Here is a 23,602-nt window from a genome sequence, read left to right on the forward strand (position 1 = left end):
AAACGGCAAACATAATCCCACAATGTCACCAAATCGGTCTAAGTTAAAAATAATTCAATTTCGTTTAAACAATAACATCAATGTCGTTTCGTGGGTTCCACAGTGGAGCCAAGTCTGACGTCAAGTCTGACTCTGACGTCAAGCGGAGGGATTTTTTTCCCTCTCAAACGCATCTCAGTTTCGTTTGAAAACGGAAATAAAGTTCCGACGGATTGATCGAACGATTTATGCTTTACAGGCGATCGGCGCGCGTTCTGATGTGGTTGGACTGTGTTCCACGCGTCTCCAGATTGCCGCGGTCACTCTTATACCGAGACCGAGGTTGGCGGCTTGGTTCCCTGCTGACCCTGCTGATGCAACAGCATGGCCCCCCCTCCCCCATTTGGTGAGTTCACGGCGAAAGAGTCTGTTCAGGCGAAACCACCGTTGTATCGTTTCACGGGACGCTCTCGTAACTTATAACCGATGGCGTTTGGCTCGGGGTTTATCAGCTTCTTTCTGGGGCTACAATAATGTAGGGTTCTAGTCCTGGAGTACCATTTAAAGGGCAACTCCGGCGATTTTTCGATGACCACTGATCTCAATAAATTTTTGAATACACGTTCTCTTTTGCCCTCTGGTTACCTGTGCGAAACGATATGGCTGCAAGTCATTTAGTTTTCCTGAAAATGATTTTTAAAGATTGGTTGCATGTTCTCGACTCATGGGACTTTTTCCTGGCCACCCTGTGTTTGTGACGTCAAAAACTACACCGCCACTGTCGCTGAAATCGCCGCTTAGATCGCCGCTGTCTAGTTCGGAATAGTGTTCCTGTATATGCTCCCGCAGGGAGCAGAGTTGCGCATAACTTTTCCGGTGCCGCTCGCACCGCTATTGGCCGAGAGCGAAAAATGACGTCAAATGATCCGCGCCGCTGCGAAGCCAACTTTACGGGCGCATCGCCGACTCATACGAACTCGTCGTTTTCGTCAGTGTCATCGCCATTGCAATCAGAAAACCGTCGATCGTCCGTTCAGAGGCGCAGCTGCGGGTTTCAGGTACGGTATTCGACGATGTGAAGTCAAGGACCTTGGTGAAGTGATACTATAGATGTCCTGTGGTGATACGGAACACATCGTACTGGCACTTGTATTTCAATATGACGGGGTGCAGCGCACCATTCTGCACAAACCGCACGGAAGGCGGTAAAGCGCTCTACGCGGTGCCAGTGGAACAAAACTTTTCGTCCAATTAAACATGCTGGAAATCTACGTTTTGCTTTGGTGAATGCTGTTTCCTGTGGGCGGGAGTGGAGTGAATGCACTGTTGAATGACGTAAAATTTCCTTGCCTCTGATGCAATAGGTCACAAAGCTTTGCAATTTGGCTTTTTGGCCAAAGCCTGTTTCAGTGATTTCATTGACTTGATACAGTGTCTTCAACTACTGGCTCTTCTCTGAGTGGTGAGACATCAAGAAAAATGTGTTGTCATATTATAGTCTGCACTGTGTGAATAATTACTCTGCAAGTTTGCCATCTTGATGTGATTAGTGCAATAAAAATATCCTGTTGTTACTCTTAAAAGCTTGTTGCCTTTCCGTTATCTTTGAATTCTGAACCCACGGTTCCAAGAACCAGCACACTTGGCCTGCTGCCAGCAGCCGTTCATGCATTCCCCTGTATGAAATAAATTTGATCTAGAAGCTCTTGCATTTTGCATCTCGAATCTTTTTCTACTTGCAGATTTGCTGCTACAAAATACCTGATTAGTCTGTGGCATGAATTAATCGTAAAAGTAAGCTTTGCTTAAAATGTGCGCATGTGAACATTTGAAATGCGCTTAAATCTGTGTCTGCATCGCATGTATCGAAAACGTGCAGCTGTTGTGAACGATGGTTAGTGATAAATGACGCTCTGTTAAGGGTCACTGACATAACTGCAGGCACAATAGCTCTCTTGGCGACGGTCATTAATCGTCTGGTTTCGGCAGCCAAGATGCGCTTAGTGTCCACCTTACGTGTGTGGAGTTTTCGTTAAACACTCTTTAAAACATTTCTTGCCTTCTGACCATGATAAGACAACTTCATATGCATGCTAAAAATTATTGCACCGCTTTTTGTGGCGACGTACTGCGCGTTTGCGAGCGAACTCTGGCGCTGTTCGAGCCACGGGAGTATTTTATTTTGTGGAATCGAAGGCGGTCCTACCCCCTATTTGTACGTTGGTGCGTGTGTTTGTATATGCGTGTTTACATAGGTACATACAAAGTTTCGGTTGGTTGGAAGCCCACCCCCTCCCGCTGCACGAATGACCCGTTCGAGCGTAGCCTTTATTAAGAAGTGCCCTTTGCTAAGCGTCTGCGAACAATTGGCGCTTGTAGCTCGCGACCACTAGAGAAAAAGGCGGAACACCGCGCGGCATTTGGCTCCTGCGCGCGCGAGGAGTGGCTTCGCTGCAGAGCTGGAGCACGACGGCGGACCTATGCGCAACTCTGCTCCCTGCGGGAGCATATACAGGAACACTAGTTCGGAAGCTCTGTAAAAGCTCCCTGTGTCGCCAGGAGACATCAACAGCTTCGCTTCTTCGGCGTTAGCTAAGCCAAGTGTACTGCGTGCTTAGCACGCGTTCGGCGTGTTTACATTGTGGCAGTGTAGGATCTGACGTCATCGACTCACCGTGACGTCACACGAAGCAGCTACACGTTTCGGTTTCGCTATTTCGTTTATTGGTTATGTGAAATTATTGATGAATTTCTAAGCAAATTGAGCCCCCCCCCCCTCCCCCACCGGTGACAGGACTGTAAATGCAATTTGGAAATGACAGTATCCTAATATGGTAAAAAAGAATTACGCCGGAGTTGCCCCTTAACACAACATGGCCGCGTGACGACGTCCATTGAGCATGCTAATTTTGCAAGAACCTCCACATAGGGGGCGCAGCCTGCCTGGGGGAGCGCGGGGCACGCTGGATTACAGGAGTCGTAAGTGTAAGCAGCCGGGTAGGTGGCGCCATCTTGTGACGCAGAGTTTAACAAGAGAGGACACTGCTGTTATTGCGGTATAACCAACAATGTTGTACCTGCTTTCCGGTTTAAAAACGTCGGCACTGATGCGATCGACCACATGCAGACTCCTTTTGTTTTATCTTTCTTCGACGAGAACAGCCGTGTAACGCAGTGTAATAATAAAAAAAAAGCTGTACGTTTTTGTGGACAAAGCGTCACAATATATCGCTACTAATACTGCTGCCCACCTTTACCGCAACGCGGGATTTTAGTGAGGATATTACAAACTAAAATTCTCTAATTTCGTACGTTCTCGGTATTAGTATTTTTTGTGTGCGGAAGGATCAAATAGTAAAGGAGTAGGGACGCATATTTTCGAAGTTATAACACTACATCGCACGTGAAGGAATCGTCACATCGTAAAAAGGAAGCATACAATAAATAAAATTACAAGAAGTAAAGTGTTGATTTGGAAACAACACAGAAGACACAGCCTTCAAACAATTGATATATAGTGTCGCGAAAAGTATCGGAAGCGTCACATTGGAGCAACATATTTTCCAGAAAAAATGGTTTTTATGCATTTTGAAGTGTTAGCGTTACTTTAGATGCCAGTTGGAAGGCTAATTCCGTGTTTTAGCTCCAACAAATGCTAACTTTTGCGGCACCCACCCACACTGCTATAGGCTTTGTTAAAATGAAATTGTCGCGAAGTGCCTGTCTAGTGACACGCTTTGCTGATACAACAATACATTAATGATAAGGTGCGTTGGACGCCACTATACTTCGGACTATTTCGGCAGGTTGATAATCGCGTGCTAAGTGAAAAATGATGTGTGTTTGGTTCGGTGAAAAGGGGAACGCGGGATGTGCAGCCTGATACAGATGGATGGATGGATGGATGACTGACTGACTGAATAAACTTTATTGAAACCAGCAAGAGATGGTGGCTGGGCCTAGGCCTCCAACGTGGGGACGTCGAGGTGTTGCCTCTTCGCCGCCTCGCAGGCCTGCTGGGTCGCCCAGGGTTGTTCGTCAAGGTTGGGGCTACGCAGGGCAGCGTGCCATCTCGACGAGAGGGTCGTGGGGTTAGTGTCGGGGTATTGGTGTGTACAGTCCCAAAGCATGTGTGGAAGTGTGGCTGGCTGTGTCTTGCAGATATGGCACGTGGGATTGGGGTAAATGTCTGGGTAGATCTTGTTATAAAGCTGTAACGAGGGGTAAGTATTGGTTTGTAGCAGGCGGAAAGTTGTAGCCTGCGCTCGGGATAGTTTGTTGTGCGGGCCGGGGAAGGCTCTACGCTCTAAGTAGAAGGACTTCGCAAGATCATTGTAGCGTGTCAGGCGATCCCTACCGGTGGGGGCAGCCTCCCCTTCTCCCGCGCGGTTTCCCATGGTATGGTTACCCACTCCCTAGGCCTCGCGCTAGGGAGTGGGTAACCTCGTTGAGATTGGGGAGGTGCGGGTGGACGGTGCCTACATGAGCCGGGAACCAGACGAGTGTAACCTGATGGTCGGTTGAGCGGGGCGCTTGTTGCAAGATGCGCAAGGCTTGGTGTGAAATACGGCCGTTGATATAGTTGATAACGGCGGAGCGGTAGTCAGAGACGATGGAATGGCATGTTGGGTCTAGTGTGGCTAGTGCGATGGCCACTTCTTCAGCTTCCTCAGCGTGTGGGGTTACTAGGCTGATAGCATGGTGGAGAGAGCCTTCACGCGTGGTGACGGCTGCAAAGCGGTTACCGTGGGGATACTCGGCGGCGTCGACGAAACTCACACCGTCGTGGCGAGTAAGGGATTTGGTGAGAACCGTGGCACGTGCTGTGCGACGTGCGTGGTTGTATTCGGGGTGCATGTTTCTGGGGATAGGATCGGCGTGAATCCAAGCTCATATGGTGGAGGGGATCTGGTGCTTATGGCCGTGTTGATGGTGGTAGGTGATGCCGTGCGAGGTAAGGATATGGCGACCCGTCGCTGTGAGAGTGAGTCTCTCCAGCTGAGAGCGACGTTGGGCCTCGATGAGCTCGTCCAGTGTGTTATGGACGCCTAGTTGAAGGAGGAGGTCAGTGCTGGTGCAACCGGGGAGGCCGAGGGCTTGTTTATAGACACCGCGTAGGAGGATGTTGAGCTTGGTTTGTTCAGCCTTGTACCAGTTTAGATACGCAGCAACGTAGGTGATGTGGCAAATTACGAATGACTGGATTAATCGGAGCAGATTCTCCTCTTTCATACCCCCACGGCGGTTGGAGACCCGCTTCAAAAGTCTCATGGTGTTGGCTGTGTTCATCTTGATTTTGGCGAGGGCCATGCCATTCGCTCCGTTCTCCTCTATTAGCAAGCCGAGCACACGGATATTGGTGACGAGGGGTATGGGGCTGCCATCCGTGAGATGAAGCGCAATGTCTTCGTAATGGCGTTTAGCGGTGCAGTATTTTGGACGGCGGCCACGGAGAGTAGGCCTGTAGAGAAGGAGTTCGGACTTCGCAGGGGAGCAGCGAAGCCCCGTGCCTTGGATATAGGTCTTGACTGTTTCAATGGCGGATTGTAGTGCCGTTTCTATTTCGCCGTCACTGCCTTTGTGGGCCCAGATGGTTATATCATCAGCGTATATGGTGTGGGTGACACCGTCCACTTGCTGCAACTCCTTGGCAAGACCGATCATGACAAGATTAAAAAGCATTGGGGAGATAACGGAGCCCTGGGGGGTTCCCGCGCTGCCCAAAGTCTGGGCGTCGGAGCGGAGATCCCCCACCGAAAGGAAGGCCGTGCGATTAGAGAGAAAGTCTCTGACGTAATTATAAGCTCGCGCACCGAGATTAAGGCGTGAGATGCGGTCAAGAATGGTGGAATGGGCTATGCTGTCAAATGCTTTTTCGAGGTCGAGGCCGAGTATAGCTTTAGTAGTACGTGTTCTATCTTCTAGTATATGGTGCTTAAGTTGTAGCATGACGTCTTGGGTCGACAGGTTGGCCCGGAAGCCAATGACAGAGTGAGGATACGCTGCAGTGTCTTCCAGATGGCTATTAATTCGCGTGAGGAAGGCATGCTCCATAACTTTTCCCACACATGAGGTTAGTGAGATGGGGCGAAGATGATCGAGGCCAGAAGGTTTGCCAGGTTTGGGAATAAGGATGACCTTTGCTGTTTTCCAGGCCGGCGGAATGGCACCATTACGCCAGCAGTCATTGATATAATCTGTCAGGTGGGTGATGGAGGCATCATCCAGATTACGGAGGGCTTTGTTAGTGACCCCATCGGGCCCAGGGGCAGAACGGCTGTTTAATTTATGCAGGGCGGCTTGGATCTCAGCGACACTAAAGTCTCCGTCCAGTGGGGGGTTGGGGGCCCCGGTGTAGGAGCCGTGAGATTGCACTGGGCCCACTGGGAGATACTTGTTGGTGAGGTAGTCTAAGACTTGGGCGCGGCCCTGTTTCTTCCTTTCTGTATAGAGAAGTTTAGTGAGGCGATCTTGTTGGGAAGAGCGGGTGGCTTGACTATCGAGGAGGTGTTTGAGAAGCTTCCAAGAAGAGGGACAATGGATCTGTCCGTCAGCAGTATTGCACAGTTCAGTCCACTGCTGACGGCTCAGAGTGAGGCAATGGGCTTCGATTTCCTTATTGAGGAGGGCTATTTTAGTGCGGAGGCGCCTGTTGAGACGTTGCCCCTTCCACCGGGATAGGATGGATGTTTTAGCCGCGAGGAGATGGGCCAGTCTACTGTCCATGCGCTCGACGGGGGCATCGGTGGTAACGGTGTGCGTGGCTGCATTGGTATCGGAGTGGAGATTTCGGGTCCATGCATCAATGTCCGCTATGCGTTCCGCGTGCTGGTCAGCGGAACGATGCTTGCGAAATGCATCCCAGTCAACCCAAGTGAACTCACGGGGTTTGGCAGTAACTGCAGCTATCCGAGGGATAAGTATGGCAATGATGGAATAGTCACTACCGAGATCATGTTGTGTGTTGCTCCATTGAGCATTGTTGACGTTCTTGGTAAATGTCAGGTCGGGGGTCGTGTCGCGGGAAGTGGAGCTACCGAGGCGTGTGGGGAACGTGGGGTCTGTAATGAAAGTGAGGCCGAGGTCTTGGGAGTCTTTCCAGAGGTTTTGAGCCGCCGTCGTCGAGTAGCCATATCCCCATACCGTGTGGGGGAGATTGAAGTCTCCACCGATAACGAGGGGGTTGGTGCCAGCTACGTTAAGGGCCTTCTTGAAGAGGGTGAGAAACCGGCTTCGAACTTTGGCAGAGGGATGGCTGTACACGTTAAGGAGAAAAATACTTTCCTTACGTCTCTTGGTGGGGATAAGTTCAACGAGAAGGTGTTCGATGTTTCGGTCGTGGAGATTGTGTTCGATGGCGGTGATTCTCTTGTGGACGAAAGTGCAGAGGCGGCGAGAAGTGGATGGATGGATGCAAAACTTTAATAAGGTCCTAAGGCACGCGACTCAGCGCGCTGCGGGACGCTCCCACGTTGGGACAGTCAGGCCTTGCCCGACCGCCGCATCGTGGGCCCTCTGGACAGCCCATAGTTGCGCCCCGGCATCGGGGCTCTTGATAGCGGAGAGCCACTTGTCCTCATTGATTTGTTCTGTGCCTCGTAACGAGGGGCAACGCCAGAGCATGTGATACAGATGTGATTTTGCTTATAGCTCTTCTCTGAAACTACGGACTACGGCTGTATATGAGGCGTACGTAGGATACGTACATACGATGCGTGAATGAACCTTATTGGCGCAAGGGACATGTACGGCCAGAGAGTGGCAAGGCTGGGGTCGGGAGCCGAGGAAGGCCCCCTGTCAAACGAGGATCGGTTTCGAATTCCCGCTCCCTCATAGGTATGCAAATGCGCAGCTGGAATCACAAGTAGTAAACGAAAGCACAGAGGAAGCGGTGCTTTCATTTACCACATTTCATTTTCATTTCATTTCACATTTCATTTCATTTGCTTTCATTTTCACATTACCAATATATATATATATATATATATATATATATATATATATATATATATATATATATATATATATATATATATATATATATATATATATATATCATTTGCGTGAGATATAGTGTGAAATTTGGGAGATTATTGTACATATATGTGGTGCTCTCTTCCCAACTACCCACCTAAGTGACGGCCCTCTCCAGGGGCGTAGCCTGGGGATGGGGGTTGGGGGGGGGCACATTGGGAACTTACGCCCCTCCTCTCAAAAATGTATGGCTACGTCACTGGCTCTCTCAGAGTAATGGAAGACAATTTGGAAGGCCATGCTTTCTTTTTTCGTATTGCAGATGGTTAAACAGCAAAAAGAGCCTTGGCGTCATTTCCACCGTTCCTTTTTTTTTGGCACCACGTATTGCAACGGAATGCTTTAGCAGGGGCGAATGGATGAGCACACATGCGACTATGTTTACGAAGCCTTTTACTCTGACGAAATCCGCGGGCAAGCTTGCGCAAATGTACAAAATTGATTTGCCCGCATTTGCTTCCCTATGTTTACTCTAGGCAGTAAAATACCGTTTGCTCAACACAATGAATTCTTGCAACGCATCTACTCTAAACTGTCACCTTTTACCGCGCCCACTTTGCGCAGCGAATTTCCCTCCAGACATATACTTACTGTCCGTTTGGATAGTGCAAGAGGAAATTTACAAGCATAGCGGTGTTTATTTTTATGTCCTCGTACATGTTAAGTAAATCCATATATGATCCACCATGAATACGATGCCGTTGTATGCTGCCTCTGCTGTGGCTGTTGTTGTCACGGGTGCAAAAGAAACACACACGCACGGACACGCGCACACGCAGGTGCGTGCGTGCACACGCCTTCATTCACAATACACGGATAAAGTAGGCGACCACGTGTGACGCAGACGTCGCGGTTGTCGGTGTCACCGTCCCGTACGAAATATCTCACCTTATCAAATTAGATCAAAGCCGACAGTGTGCCTAGGCCGCGCGATTAAGTAAGATGCGTACAAAAAAAAAAAAGCCCGCGATTGCAGCAGATAATGGACCCGCCGAATGACGTATCAGGTTTCCGTTCCTTCATTGGCTTAGTCCTTCGCTTCTCAAATATTTAATTTGGCGCCACGGCCTTGCCATTTCTTTTTTCAAAGTTTACAACTGCTACGCGCATGCGGCGCAGGCTGAGAGAGGCCAATTTCGTTAGCTTATGCAAACCTCAGCAAAAAACGTACCTAAAAAAAACTCGTCTTCACATTTGGACTAACGGGTCGCTCCCGCCGCCTCCTTTTAACGTCCCCCCCCACTGCCTTCCCCCTTCCCCTTCCCGTTTTCCTCTAAGTCTGTCTTTCCCTCGTGACTCATCTCGACGCGGTGAAGCCCAACGGCGGGGCGGCTAAGGTTTGGGGGGTTGGGGGGGGGATGTCGGGAACGCTGGCGTGATCAGACGTCCCGCCACCTTGACACGGGACGCTTTCTCCGAGCTCCAGGCGCCAACCGCCACGTGCTCCCTAAGTGCTGTGGCGAGGAGGAAAGGGAAAAAAAGGGCCTGCTCTTGCGCGGCCAGGATCGAGGACAGATGCGCGCGGTGGTAAAAGATTGAGGGGATGCTACGTAGGGAAGTAGGGATACGCGGGAGCTGGGACTCTGGCGGAGTGGGGAGAGAGAGAGAAAAGAAAAAGGAAAATCGAGGGGTTTCGGTGGGGAAACGTGAAGGTTCCGTACGTACGGCAGGAGGAGGTGCGTGTTCTTTGTCGTACGGGTCCCACCCTGGGGCCTTTCCTGGCCGGCTAGCACGAGGCAGCTATAGGGTCTGGCGTGGGACGTTCTCCCCGGAGCCTAGACGACGCTGTGGGAAACAGAACGCCGGCGGTTGCCGCCGTGCTTTTCGCCGCGGGAGGTTCGCTGGGGGGAGTTGAGGAGGGGGCTGGGGGAGAGGAGGCGAGCGGTTGCTTCTGCAGAGTGCCGGGCCTAGTTATCGAAACGACGAGCGACATTTCTTTGTTCCGAAATTGAAGCGCTTGCGGGAGCGCCTTGAATTGTGTGTGGTTCTTAAAGAAAACAAAAATTGAAATCCGGCTAGTACTAAATTGCTTTAGGAGAAAACGCGTGCGTATTTCGAGTTGAAGTCACACAAGTATTGTCAGACTTTAGCAGAAAACGTGGAGTTCTGTTCGCGTGGAGCTCGGAGTGCTTGCTTGATGCTGGATGAATGCTCAGAGAGTACAGTCGAAGTCTGCGTAAGGAACAACATGCGCAACTTTTTGTAGCGGTTTAGTTACGTTCTTTTGTCTGTCTTTCGCGGCGACGAGCTTTTCTACGTGCTTTATCAGAATTTCATGGCATCGTTCGCGGACATCATCGTCTTATCTGTCGTCATGTTTCTTCAGAAGGAATTAGTGAAAAAAAAAAGAGAAAGCTCTATTTGTCCCTGGTCAAAAGTACTTAGATCGCGGGACCTCAACGTGTCTAGGCCGTCGTCGTTCCGTCGGCGTCTTGTTATCTTTCGCTGTCTTGGCCGGCACTTCGTAGATAGTCGTCGTTGTAGTTGTTTAGCTGAATGCCCACGACATGTATACCCACAATGGGGTTATCGGTCCAAGAACCGTAGGATTACAGGAAGACGGAGCCCATCACGTGCGAGGCCATCGTGCCTTCATCGTGCCGTTGCCGTCATCGGGCCAGCCATGCTTATAACGCTGCAATTTGCACGACACTCGAGGCTTTTGTTTGAGACCTTCTCCACAGTTCTTTGTCTGGGACACAGAACAGAGAGAGTGGAGACTTTGTATACACCGTCGTCGTGGGCTCCGATTCTAGAACGAGCGGGGGTTTCGGGGGGGGGGGGGGTGTGATGAGGGGAAGGGGGGTTGCTCTACACGCCTGCGACACAAGCGTCCCTTTGTAATACAAATGGGGCTGGAGGAACAACCAGCGCGTGAGCCCTGAATGGAGACCCACGCCTCCCCCGTCCCCCTCGGCGCCGACTGTCTACCAAACAGCTCGGAATTTATGGCTTTTCATCACCGTGTCGTCGTCTCCCGCGGCCACGCGCTGATCACAATTGCGCCGCTGCTTACGTGGCTGTTGCTCGCGCAACCGTGTCTGAGAGCGCGGTGCTGCCGGTAGTGACGGTGGCTCGTTTTTTCCAAGGCAACGCCTCCCCCTTCCTGCCACCCTCCCCGCCTTCTCTTTCATCGTTCGCACACTCTGCCGCATTGATGTTCGTTCTTTAGACGGACGGCACGCGCGCTTAGCCGGAGTTGCCGCTTTCCACCACGAGATGCCGCTAGGTGCCTGGTAGGAGCAAACCTATGGCGTCTACACTCTAAGAACAGTTTACACCCTTTGGCTTGCCCCTTCTGCCACACAAAAATAATCGTCATCTGCCTTGATGCGTTTCCTTTCTTTATCGCTGCAAGCCCGGAACTTTCCAGTGACGAACGGCACGCGCGTTATCAGCATAGAACAGTTTACACCCTTTGGAGTGCCTCTTCTGATAACGCGCGTGCCGTTCGTCACTGGAAAGTTCCGGGCTTGCAGCGATAAAGAAAGGAAACGCATCAAGGCAGATGACGATTATTTTTCTGTGGCAGAAGGGGCAAGCCAAAGGGTGTAAACTGTTCTTAGAGTGTAAGGCACAAGTTGTCCAGACAGCGAAAAACCGTTTTCTCGCCGTTTCTTCCCCGAGGGAACGCGATAACGAACACGTTGTCAACACGTGAAAAAAGAAAATGCCAAGAAATTTGAATGAAGTACGCGCAACAAACCATAGCTGGTCAGAAAGAGAGAAATCAAAGCGGGGAAGAGCTAAATGGTTGCAAACTTGGCTGCTTGCATCGTCTTCGAGTAAACCAGCAAGAACCGTAGGGAAATAGTGGCGAAGCCAGGGTGGGGGAGGGTATACCTGGCACGTGCCCCCCTCCCCCTCCCAACCGAATTTTCGGTGCTAGTACGCGGCCTCCTCAGCACCTCCTCCCTCCACTGTCACCTCTTACCCTCCCAGTCACCCGTCAAGTGCGACACCCTCTCCCCCAAACAATAATTTCTGGCTATGCCACCACAGACAACGTCAACCTGCTGGGGCTCATGGGCGATCGGAGCGCTAACCGGTCAGTGGTCGATATAACAGCTAAAGGTCTAAAGTATTGGCGAAAAAGATGACCAATAAAAACGGAAGAGGTGGGGACAGGCATACGTAACTTTGCGGAATAAAACAAAAAATAGGCAGAATGCTAGAATACAATCTGCTGGCAGTTAAGTACCTCACACAGGCTAGGCGACTATTTGTTACCGCCTAGATAAAGAGGATGGTGACAGTAGCGATCATCATCATCATCATCATCATCATCATCATCGTTGTCGTCGTCGTCGTAGTCGTCGTCGTCGTCATCGCCTCGTCATCAAATGTTTGTTAATATTTGTGAATGTTCGTGAATCGTTTGTGAATCGTCATGAATTTGTGAATTGTAAGAAAGAAACAAGATAAGAAACACGTACTATTGTGAACAATTGCTGCTTATGTCGCAACATATCACCGCAAGCAAAACGAAATGAAGCATTAAACATTTCATATGTACCTAAGGCCACAGCTGGTCAGCCACCGAATCCGAACGTAAATCTGTTAACTGTCCAATTGGAGCACTAGACGGGCCAAGCTCCAATCCACACATGCATGTTGCGAGGGATTGTCGCTTCAAGGAACTGCCGGTATTGCATATGTCACATTTCTCACATGTTTAGAGCATCCAGAGTTTCCTACCTCGCCAAGTGCCCGCGAATCATTTTCAAACGCGGGATTGAGCCAAACACCGGAAATATGGGAGCTCGCGGATTGGAGAATAATTTACAGGATACGGAAAAGGATGGTGATTGCGTCGTCACGTTGACGTTTTCTGCAAGTGAGCACGCCATGCTTTGAGGACACGGCACCGTAACGTGGATATGGTTCTCTCTCCTACTGAAAATAATATTTCTGCATTCATAGAGAACTGTGAATTAGGAAACGAAATGATCGATATCGTTTTCAAGAAGCAAAGGCTTCTCTTGCGATGACTCACAATGCAAATAAAGAACAATGCGTGTAAACGAACAAATCAAAAGCAAAAGCACGAGCTCGAGAAACGATTTCGGCGCTCCTCTGATTACCGCTGTTCGCCCGACACCGTGAAGTTCTGGTCGCGGGACGTCCCATATATTGCATCCATCTGCACCGACCCCGATCCCCTTCTCCCGGCATTATATTGCGTCTCCTTTGTGTTGTACCTTCTCTAACGGAACAACGCCAAGATAGGGGACGCGGCTGCGGGGCCTACAGGTTGGGCATCGAGGGGCGCACATCTGCTCGGCGGGGAAGCACGCATTTCAGGGGCAGAAAGAGGGGGGCGAGCCTTTCTCCCCCTCTCTCTCCTTAGTCACGAAAAAGGAAGACCGGGCGAGATGCAAAGAGAAAAACCGTAAGTGGATCTCTGCGAAGCTGTCCCACGGCGAGGCAAACGGGGGGGAAACGCTTTTTGTTCTCCCAGACAATCCCTCCCGATCCCAACGACGCTGGAAGAGGGGGAGGGTGGGTTATCGTTCTCTTTCTTTTCTCGTTCGTAGCCCCATAACCCCCTCCTTGTGCACCCTCCCCACCCCAACTACACACTCATCGCTCGTACCGTCGTCCCCCAGCGGTGGCGTCAAAGGACTCCAGGAACGGGACGGCGTACCTCAGAGCGGAGGGGAAAACCTTGGCAGACTCGCATCGAGGATTGCGCGACTCGCGCTAGTTCCGTGCAGTGAGGGGTGCTTCCTTTATTGCCGAAGTTGTGCGTCGAAACTTAACTTTGCTGGTGTTCCCGAGGGCGGGACGAAACCAACTTAGCGAGACGTCTCGTTGGGGAAGTCAGTTTCTTATATTTTAAAAGATAAAGAAAAAAAGTGCAAATAAGCAAATTTGCAGTGTGAAGCACCCGTCTTGTCGTCTCTGTTCCTTCCTTCTCCTTTTTGCCTTCTTCCTTTTGCGCTGGCGGAATGCCATCAGCAAGACGAATTATGCAACTCCTCCAGATCAAGGTTTCGTTGACAGACGAACGCAGGCGTCGCTATGGTTTCTTACGCAATTTCTTCAGCGGTTTCATAAACAAAGGAAACAAAAAGGAAAACGACAGAGGGCTCTTTAATGAATCCCGGAAAGGTCCGCCAGGTGGCATGCCTGGCACGCTACACCTATAGCGTACCTCGTTGTCAGCTCCACCTTTGGAGAAGCGGGGCATCGGAGAGCGTGGCATCGAAGCTCCGTAACTACACCAGATGGGTACGACGAGAAATGGAAATGACGTGCACAGTAAACGCCACAGTTATACACAACATAAACGCAACAAAACAAACAAAAACATCTCATCGAGACCAGCGCATTTGAGGAAGGTTAAAATCCTTCGCTGTACGGTACGCCCACGCAGCGTAAGTCCACGGGCGGAGTACGTATCGTAGATCCAGGAACGACCGTCCTAAGCAAAATTTCCAAGTATGTTTGTTACACGAGATCAGCGTGCTCATCGGTAGAAAGCGTCCATTGTAAGGTCAGGAGCCGGGCCGTCGTTTTCAGCGTTCTGGGTGAAAGGGGGCAACGCACGTGCATGGGCAGTTTCGACAGCACTGCACGCAAATTGGGCCGCGCCGATCCCACGTCGTTGTTTCGTGAGCGGGACGGCTTCTTTGTGTCCGCCCCCCCCCCACCCCCCACCCCATGCCTCTCTGTACTCTTTTTTGTCTCGAGGTCGTATATACATATATTTGTACAGCCAACGCAACGAGCCGGGGAAAGTGGGGCGTCTGGAATGCGTACCCCGCGCATTGAGGCGCGGGACACCGTACGCTCACGTAGCGAGAGTGCCGTTCACCGTGAGTCACGGCAAGGAACAATATGCCAAGATAAAGCGGAGGAAAAAAAAATTGAGATTCGGTGGAGACGTAGTCAGCACGACAGATATGCAGAGCAAAGTACTGGCCGTACGCACGTTCTCTAGTTCTCTACACTTTGTCGTTCATTATTTCTTTGTTGTTGTTATTGTTTACTTCGGAGTGGCCTGCCTTAAACCGTACTCATATACAAAAAATGCAAAGGAAAATATGCATAAGAATGATATGACCCCAAATCGTACAGGATGTGGGACAAGGCTCCCCAATGACCGGGCATCTTGAATCCACAGGCTAATCCAGTCAGCATTTGCGGTCACGGTGAAGTCCAGACCGTCTGAACAGGGGCTCCCGGGTGTATGTCGTGCGTCTGGACAAAGTCACCTTTTAAGCTGTAGATCACGTCTCTCCAACAGCCTAACGGCCATTCTTGGCCTGAAGATGAGGCTTGCCGGGCCAGCTGAGGCGCGAGAACGAAACGCGTACGCTGAACGACGAGGCGACCTCATTTACACGCCATCTTGCCATGACGTCATGTCATGGGAAGGTCAGCTCGGACGCGTAGTTATGTCAATACCATTAACAATGAAATGTGTTAGCTTCAACAATGAATTTCTCTATGCCGATGCCTACATCCCCGTCTGAGTGTCCAAGCGCACGCAGAAGCTCCGAAAAACAGCAGCACCGGGGGAGTTCAAAGGCAGACCGAGCTTTCGCATTGTGATTTGCAATGCACCTTTTTTCTCAGGGAGGAGAAACGCCGACAGTACAGCAAGTAATGTTCGATTCTTTCTAATGTGCTGCAGAAATGGCACAACGTAGGGGGAATTGCCAGCACTTTTCGATAGCGTTGTGTCCTATGTGCTCCTCTTTTCTCGCCGCACGCCTTCTTTAACTCCATAGTTAACAATGTCTCAAGCATGCAAGCGCAGGTTGCTCAGCCATTGTCGTGCAATGGTCATCACGTTCTTGACCTTTTGTTGTCATTGTCGCGGTCATATCGTAGATGTAGATGTAGATGTAGATCCTTGGGACATGCTGGTACGTACCCAATCTGCGGCATTGGCCAAGAATCGCGTAGATCAGGGCAAAGTACAAAATAAGCGGACGAAATTTTGCAACAGGTCAATTAGAATCGAAAGACAGAGATCGGAGAGCCTGCATGACTGAAAATGAAAAAAAGTTATGCCATACCCATCAAAATAAAACAATTGAAATTCAATCCGGGTTAAGGAAAAGGAAGCTTAAAATTTTGTATTTACAGCTTAAACCTCACTGATCCAGAAAGAGAATCTCGAATGGCAGCACTAACCTTCCCGTCGCTGTGCGCAAGTGTAGAAGCACTTCAAAGATAGTAAATTTTGAACCGCTGAATCTAATCCAAGAAGGCGGAGTGGTTTCTGTAAGGTTCGCTTTCTGAAGATTATAAATCGTCACGTTGGCGTTGTCATCAACTTCATCGTCGTCACGCTTTCATGCCGTCTATGAAAACATGCGGACGATAATTTTTGTCGCCATATCATCAAACGCCGTTTGTTACCTCAGTAGTAAGCTTGCAGGAAGTACTGCAGCAGTGTGGTACGTTCGACTTCAGCGGTACGCAATAGCTGTGCGCCTTACCTTGACAATCATCTTCAATGGTATCTATGCAATTTAATTTTTTTGGGGGGACAATGTCACCGGGTCGTGGTTCAAAGCACTTTATTGTGAAAAGAAAGAAAGAAAAGAAAACAAAACAAAATGGGAAGTTGCTAAGTTACGATTGTTGCCACTTGCTCGATTATTTTCTTATTCTTTTTTAAACCAGACCTTTTCACCCTGCTGTGGCTTGCCAAAGTAATTGTAAAACGGGAACTCGACTTTCTTAAGGGGTATTAGATTTCAAACTAGGGCTTGCCTAGAAAAAAACAGCTCTGATGCACTTGGCTGGCTTATCTATAAGCTTTTCGATGTGTCTTTAGAAGTACAAAGAAGTGAATGCCCATATTTATTTATTTAGTACACACTGTAGACCTTCCAGTCCAAGCAGAGGGGCATTACAATGCATACAAACAAAACAGAACAAATTAGGAACAAGCAAGTACAAATTTATACAGTGTTTAGTCACACTGTGTCTGTAAACTGTCGTTCCAGTCTGATATTGCTCTGAAAAAAAAAAAGAAAATTTAAACGTGTCAGTTCGAGCACAATAGGGTGCTAGTGAGCCCGGATGATGCCGCCGGCGCTTCTTTGTCGTCATTTGAACAGACAGTTGTTCGATCGCCTTTTGTTGGTTCAGACCCGTGAGTCTGGCTTCTCAACGACCGATAGTTATTGCCTTGCTGTAGCTATTTTTGTTGGCATTTTTCCTTCAGTGCTTATTTTATTTGTTTAGTCCGCTTACCCTGTTTTTAGGCCACTTTCTGTATTGGTCACGTGTCATAATTGAACGTCATCGTCGCTGCGATCGTCATCACCGTCATCATAGTCGTAAGTGCCAATGAAACATTCTCTGGTTTCAGTGTTGCAGAGGTGTAGGATCTCAAACAACACAAACAGGAATGAAGCGCAAAGATAGATCAAACTTATTGTTGCAAATTATGTAATTCTAGGAAACAAATAACCGGAAACATAAACGCGCCCGAGGGCATCGCAGAGGGTCCCTCAAAGGAAAGCCTGAACAGCGATAGCTATATACTGACGGCAACGCGAGCAATGATGGTGATAACGATGGGTGCCAAACAAACAAACAAACAAACAAACAAACAAACAAACAAACAAACAAACAAACAAACAAACAAACAAACAAACAAACAAACAAACAAACAAACAAGAAACAAAGAAACAAACAAACATCGACTTTACAGGTGCTCGTTTCCGCTGTCTGGCCGACTAGAAACAAGCCGATTGCTCACTACACACCACTAGACTACCTACTGCTAACTACCACAACACAACCGCACCCACTAGGCCACCGTACCCACAGGCGTGTCTTGGGCTGCGACGGGTGTGCGTTTGCCAAAAAAATCACCGGTCTGCTGCAGCGCCGCCGCACGGAAGGGACGGGAAGCACACCACGCCGCGAATCAAGGATCTAGAGAATCATGGGCCGTATACGTATGCTCTTTACCCACGACGCGAATATCTCTATTATAGCACCTTCACTATGCCTGCTGGTTAAACTTACAACGGCAAATGGAGGCCCCTGGAGAGCGCCTGAGATAATTATAAGGCGCAGGGTTTCTCCGGGCTTGTTGCACGACTTCTTTACTTTAGTGAAGGCAGAGGCGAATAACTCGGCGTGAATCGATCAATGTTTATACACATACGACACGTGTACCGAGTTCTCGCAACACAGCCTGCGTCGGAGCCCCCGAGGCGGCCGTATGAACCTCGGTGTCGTTTGGGACTACGACGCCCAACCGACATTGGTGTCGGGTCAGCCTGCTGTGCTCGTTTGTACACGCCGACGATCGCGATTTCGAGACGGGTTCGCCCGATTTCCGCGTAGGCGCTGTAAACACTTTTTATGTGTGTGTGCTTCGACAATTCTCTTGTTGCTGGAGTGGGTCAACAGCCTCGCAGTGGAGTTGACTGGAGGGACAGCAAGTGACGTACACTCACTAGAATATATGTGAACGCCATTTTACCTCTGAGGAATGCGTAAAACGTGCTACGTCCTCGGATGCGCGAAAACTCGAAAGGGGAACAAAAAAATACACAAAAATATCAGTAGGTGACTGGTGAATGCCATGTACCTCTTCAAATTAGGTGCTGTGAGAAAAAAAAAAAAACGTATTGTTCTCTATTTCCCACGTTAGAAAAAGTGAAAAAAAAGAGCTAAGAAATTAAATTATCGGGTTTTACGTGCCAAAACTACGACCTGATTATGGGGCACTGTGGGTCTACTGCCGGCAGCGATAGAAGAGGCGCGCTTTGATTCTGCGTCCTTCACTTCATAGCCAAGAAAAGTTGTTCTCGAGTATATGTATATTCGCGTAGTAGGTATGGGGAGACGGTGCTTGATTCCCAAGGAGCAGATCTGCCTACACACTACAGTACTCTATTGATGTAGATCCTGTTCGGGCTTGGCGATATTGGCTAGTCGCTCATAGCACTTCCGGGGTGACGTAGATTTCCAGAACCGAGCGATCGAGCGACATGAACGAGCGACCTGTTCACGCGACTGCCCGCTTCGCCGCTCGAAGCCGTCTCTCGTCGTCGTCGCGCGCAACATTGCTCTCGTGGGGATTGGGCTTTAACCCTCTTCCCTAAAGTTGCGCATGCATGCGACTTCCTATCAGGAATGAAAACTTTGAGCAATCGCTTTCGACCCGCTGTGGTTGCTCAGTGGCTATGGTGTTGGGCGGCTGAGCACAAGGTCGCGGGATCGAACCCCGGCCACGGCGGCCATATATCGATGGGGGCGAAATGCGAAAACACCCGTGTACTTAGATTTAGTTGCACGTTAAAGAACCCCAGGTGGTCGAAATTTCCGGAGTCCTCCACTACGGCGTGCCTCATAATTAGAAAGTGGTTTTGGCACGTAAAAAACCCATAATTTTTTTTTTAAGCAAGCGCTTTCGAGTTTACAACGAAAAGGATCGAGTCAAGCGTTCGTCAGCGTGCACAAGAAGTCGCACGATGTTTTATAGCACTTGTACAGTCGAACACCCCCACAGCGAAATGTTCTGTATAACGAAGTAATAATTCTGTCCCGCTTCTAGCACGAGTGGTGCGGGGCAACCCGTTGCGCCGAAGTGACCTGTGTAACCCACGATTTCGGACGCTCCAAGCACTTCGTTATTCATCCGTCCGACCGCACTCGTGTGTGGACCGACGGGAGGCGACGAGGGAAGAGCGCCCAATCCGGCTCCGCGCCGTCCCGTCTTCCCCCCCGAGCGAGGGTTCCCGCGCTCTCCGCTGCCGCTGCCGTGGCGCTGCTGTCGCCAGCGCGCTTCTGCTACTTGCTGCTTCTTGCAGCCGCGGCCGCTACTGCTGCTGCTGGCCAGAATGCTGGAAGGAAGAAAGGATGTGAGGGGGGGGGGCGCATCTGCTTGGGAGGCCCGGCGTCTGATCGATATTCCTCGAGGCCTGGAAGTAGGTCACGCCTGCGGTTCGGCGAAAAGGAAGCGGCCGTCCCTGGGGAAGGAGAGACTCTTCGCTGGCCTCGCTGCCAAAAAAAAGAAAAGGAAAACGAGGAAGAGAGCGCAGCGGAGGAGAGCGGACGTCGCAGGGCCGCCCGATGGGCAGCGACTCGTCGTGGAGAAACTGCGCAGTGTTATACAGACGGGACGCAAGCAGAAGGGAAGCCAGCCACAAACAAGCGCAGTCTCTAATTCATTATGTTATATTGAAGAACACACGAAATCTTACAGGATACAGTATGCGGTACAGTGGTAAACACAACAGAAGAATAGTATTTCCGGAATGATTACAGTTTAGCTTTCAGACGAACATCATGGCAATGACTTTGTAGCCATTATAGATCGATTAACAGCATGAATTGCTGTACATTCTGGTTCTGGACCGCGGTTTAGAACGCGAAAATAAAAAAAGAAAAGATACAGGTGAGAGATAGTGAATCGCTATCTGCAGTGACTTCACTGTTTCGCTGTCTCTCCTTTGTCCTTTTTTCACGTTGTAAACCGCTCGCCAAAACAAGGAGCTACAGCAAGCCTGACCACCAACTTGCCCTAAAAGATGTTCTTGTGGAAAAGCATGAATGTCCAGCAAGACCAACAAGTCCAGCAAGTCCAACGGTTCACGTGATCGGCAATGCGCAATGACCAACGAGACGAAATGTCCAACCGGAGCGCAATTTCCAACGCGTCTGAGTGTACACTGTTGGACATTTGGTTTCGTCTTGAATTCAGACCGCAAGCGTTAATAGATCTCCCGAGCGCCTTGCAGCAATCTCTTTTTAGTTCAAGATATGTTGGTCTGAATGCTATTTATAAGTGTTCGCTTTAAGAGTGAACCGTACTGTGCATTTACAAGGTACGCATCGTTTTTAGCGAGGAAAGGAAAATTGGTAACGAAGACTGTAACCATATTTAAAGAAGCCATGTGTCCCTCTAAGAGAAGGATGTGATGATACACACCTTATCATTATCGTCGAGAAAGCGTTCGACGTACCGCTACGCGCACACGGACACAGGAGAGGAGCGGGACGCTTGCACTTGCAGAGCATTTTTGTTCCTCGTTCACGTTCCTGCGGAAGCTTCCCTTGCTTCCGTGATGACATAGAAACAAGCGCAAATCGCAGTCACGATCCTGATATATGCATTTTTTAAATTTAATTGTTTATTCACACTGTGGATCCTTTGTTGAGAAAGACAAACGCGCATACATTTATCAAGTGATGAACAAACGAGAGAAGGCACATTTATCGAAATGCTTATCTGCGCAGTGTTCTGAATAACGCATGCCATTGTTCTGCCACTGCGTCGTTCGGCTAACTATTCGGTAAGTTTGGAGCCTCAGAGAGAAAAGAAAAATGAAACAAATAGGAGTGGGCTCGCATTGGCTACGCGACGGGTTGTTCGTGGTCATAGTTTTTGAACCTACTTCACGCATGCGACTTTGTTTAGGGTTAACCTTCCTTACAATATTAAAGAAAGGTAAGAAAAACAACTTCAGTAGATACCTCTGCCTTCTTAGTTCTAGAGGCTACACATTACATACCCTTAACGTGTATGTTACCGAGTCACCGAGTAGCTGTCATCATCATCCTAATCATTACCATCATCATTACTGTCGTCATTACCGTCGGCTTACTTTAGTCCACTGCGGGTCAAGAGCCCATGCATGCGATCTCCATTTGCCCCTGCTCTGCTTTAACCGACTCCCTTTCCTGCCAATAAATTTTCCAATCTCATCAATATATCTAATTGTCTATCGCCCCTGACATGTGTTTCCGTTTCCCTTTCACTTTACGTGTGCTTGTATTGCTCCAACGAATTATAGTTGACAGTCTGTGCTCGTGTTTGTAAATTCCCTTCTAATGCGGAGCATTCATCTCCGACTGAAGCAACCTTTTTTTTTTGGCGGGTGGGCTGGGTGTGTCGCAGTTTTGGTGAGCCGGCGTCGGTGATTGTGCAGTATAAAATTATGTATCACAGGGGCAACTGGGCATGCACATGGGATACGTACACTGGGACGACTCCGTAAGTGCCCCACTGGGTTTTAGTTTGCTTTCAATCTTTATACCTCGCCATTAAAAACGATCTTTCTGGCTTATCATAAATATAAGCCTCCCTAAAGCATATGATCTGTACAGGGCCTTTCGCTACACCACAGTTACATTATTCGTACAACTGTTCTCGACAAGCCATGGCTCCTATGAATCACGTAGACGGCAACTACATTTGAGTCTGCCTAATATTTTTTTCTTGTGTCCTTCATAGTGTTTTGCCAAGTTAAAACTAGATGGTCACCAAACGGCAACCATTCGCTTCTGACAGTCGAGGGAATGCCGACAGAGAAATCACGACAGGAAAAAAAAGCTGCGATTGTACTGGTTTCATGCACACAATGTGCCTAATGAATTGGAGATATAACTTATATAAACCCTGTATAGGGGCAATGTAAGCTTCATCGTTAAATAATTTTGTTAGCGTTTAACTCATCAGCCTCTGCCAGAATAAGTATCACATTGGCAGTGAAAATTGGTTTGTACGTTCTTTTACGACACCCTAGCGAAATGGCAATTCTAGAAATGCTGCAATGTTGCTTACCTATCTCTACGTTTTCCGCTCTTCCGTCATCATTGTACTCAGCCTCTTTCATTCTTCCCTTTTCCCTTTTCCGATACAGTGGGCTGGCCCAAATCTAGCTCTTCGTCTCTCCCTCTGATGTGTCTCCCGCTTCGTTGGTCTTCTATGAGAAACTGATACGTTTCACTTAACGTCTACTAAAGTCTGGCCCTTTAAGTCTACATGACTTCTAGTGTGGTATTTTCCGCAATCCAAACAAGCAAGCTAGACACGCATGCTCAGGCCAACCTCAATACGTTTCCTTTCTTATATTCTCCCTCTTTGTTCACCTTCTATAAAATAATGATATGTTACAAGAAACGTCTACTAGAAGTCTGCAGTTTGAAGTCTACACGACGTTTATTATGACACTTTCACCACGAAGATTACCAGGATAGAGTGTTCTTGCTCAAGTGAGCCCCTTTGTATCTCTCTCCAATACAATCTTCCTGTGTCCCTTCTATGAGCTACTGATATATTTCGCACAACGTCTACTAAAGGTCAACCTTTTGGAGAATACAAGGCTTTTATTATGGCACTTTATGACACGTGCTAGGCTAGAGAGCGCTCGCTCAGGCCGTTCTCCTTGTGTGTCGCTTCAATATATTCTTCTCTACATTTTCTTTCTTTTTCGACCTTGTACGGGATACTGATGTATCTAACACAACGTCTACAGGACGTTTGGGCCTCAAGGTCTACAAGACTTCTATTGAGAGACGTGTTGTTGACTACTCGCGGATGCCCTATCCTGTAGCGAGGACTCGGAGAAATATAAAAATAGAAACACACAAGTGCGACGCGAGCATCACTGTCGCGAGTTCGCTCCTCTCGTAATCCAGGCCCACAGCGAGCGCGTTACGGAGAGCGCGCGTTTATTTGTGTTGTCGCTCGCTACCGCTGCCTCGCGCAGTCTGAGAGCGAGCCGGCGAAACGGCGGCAGGCCCGGTCGTCGCGCAATTTTCCTCCGACGGAATGCTGCTTCGAGCGCGGCGATGAAAAACAAGGCAAACAAGGCAA

General features: G+C 49.1%; 1 long non-coding RNA gene across 1 annotated transcript in view; it reads left to right on the forward strand.

Moving 5' to 3' along the window:
- LOC135905710 (uncharacterized) overlaps positions 1 to 23,602 on the forward strand; it is a 233,603-nt gene that overhangs the window by 2,190 nt on the left and 207,811 nt on the right. Inside the window, exon 2 of the long non-coding RNA XR_010565452.2 lies at positions 239 to 385. This is a non-coding gene — a long non-coding RNA (uncharacterized lncRNA). The remainder of the gene's footprint in view (positions 1 to 238; positions 386 to 23,602) is intronic.

This window comes from Dermacentor albipictus, chromosome 7, assembly GCF_038994185.2.
Source record: "Dermacentor albipictus isolate Rhodes 1998 colony chromosome 7, USDA_Dalb.pri_finalv2, whole genome shotgun sequence".
Taxonomy (NCBI): Eukaryota; Metazoa; Arthropoda; class Arachnida; order Ixodida; family Ixodidae; genus Dermacentor; species Dermacentor albipictus.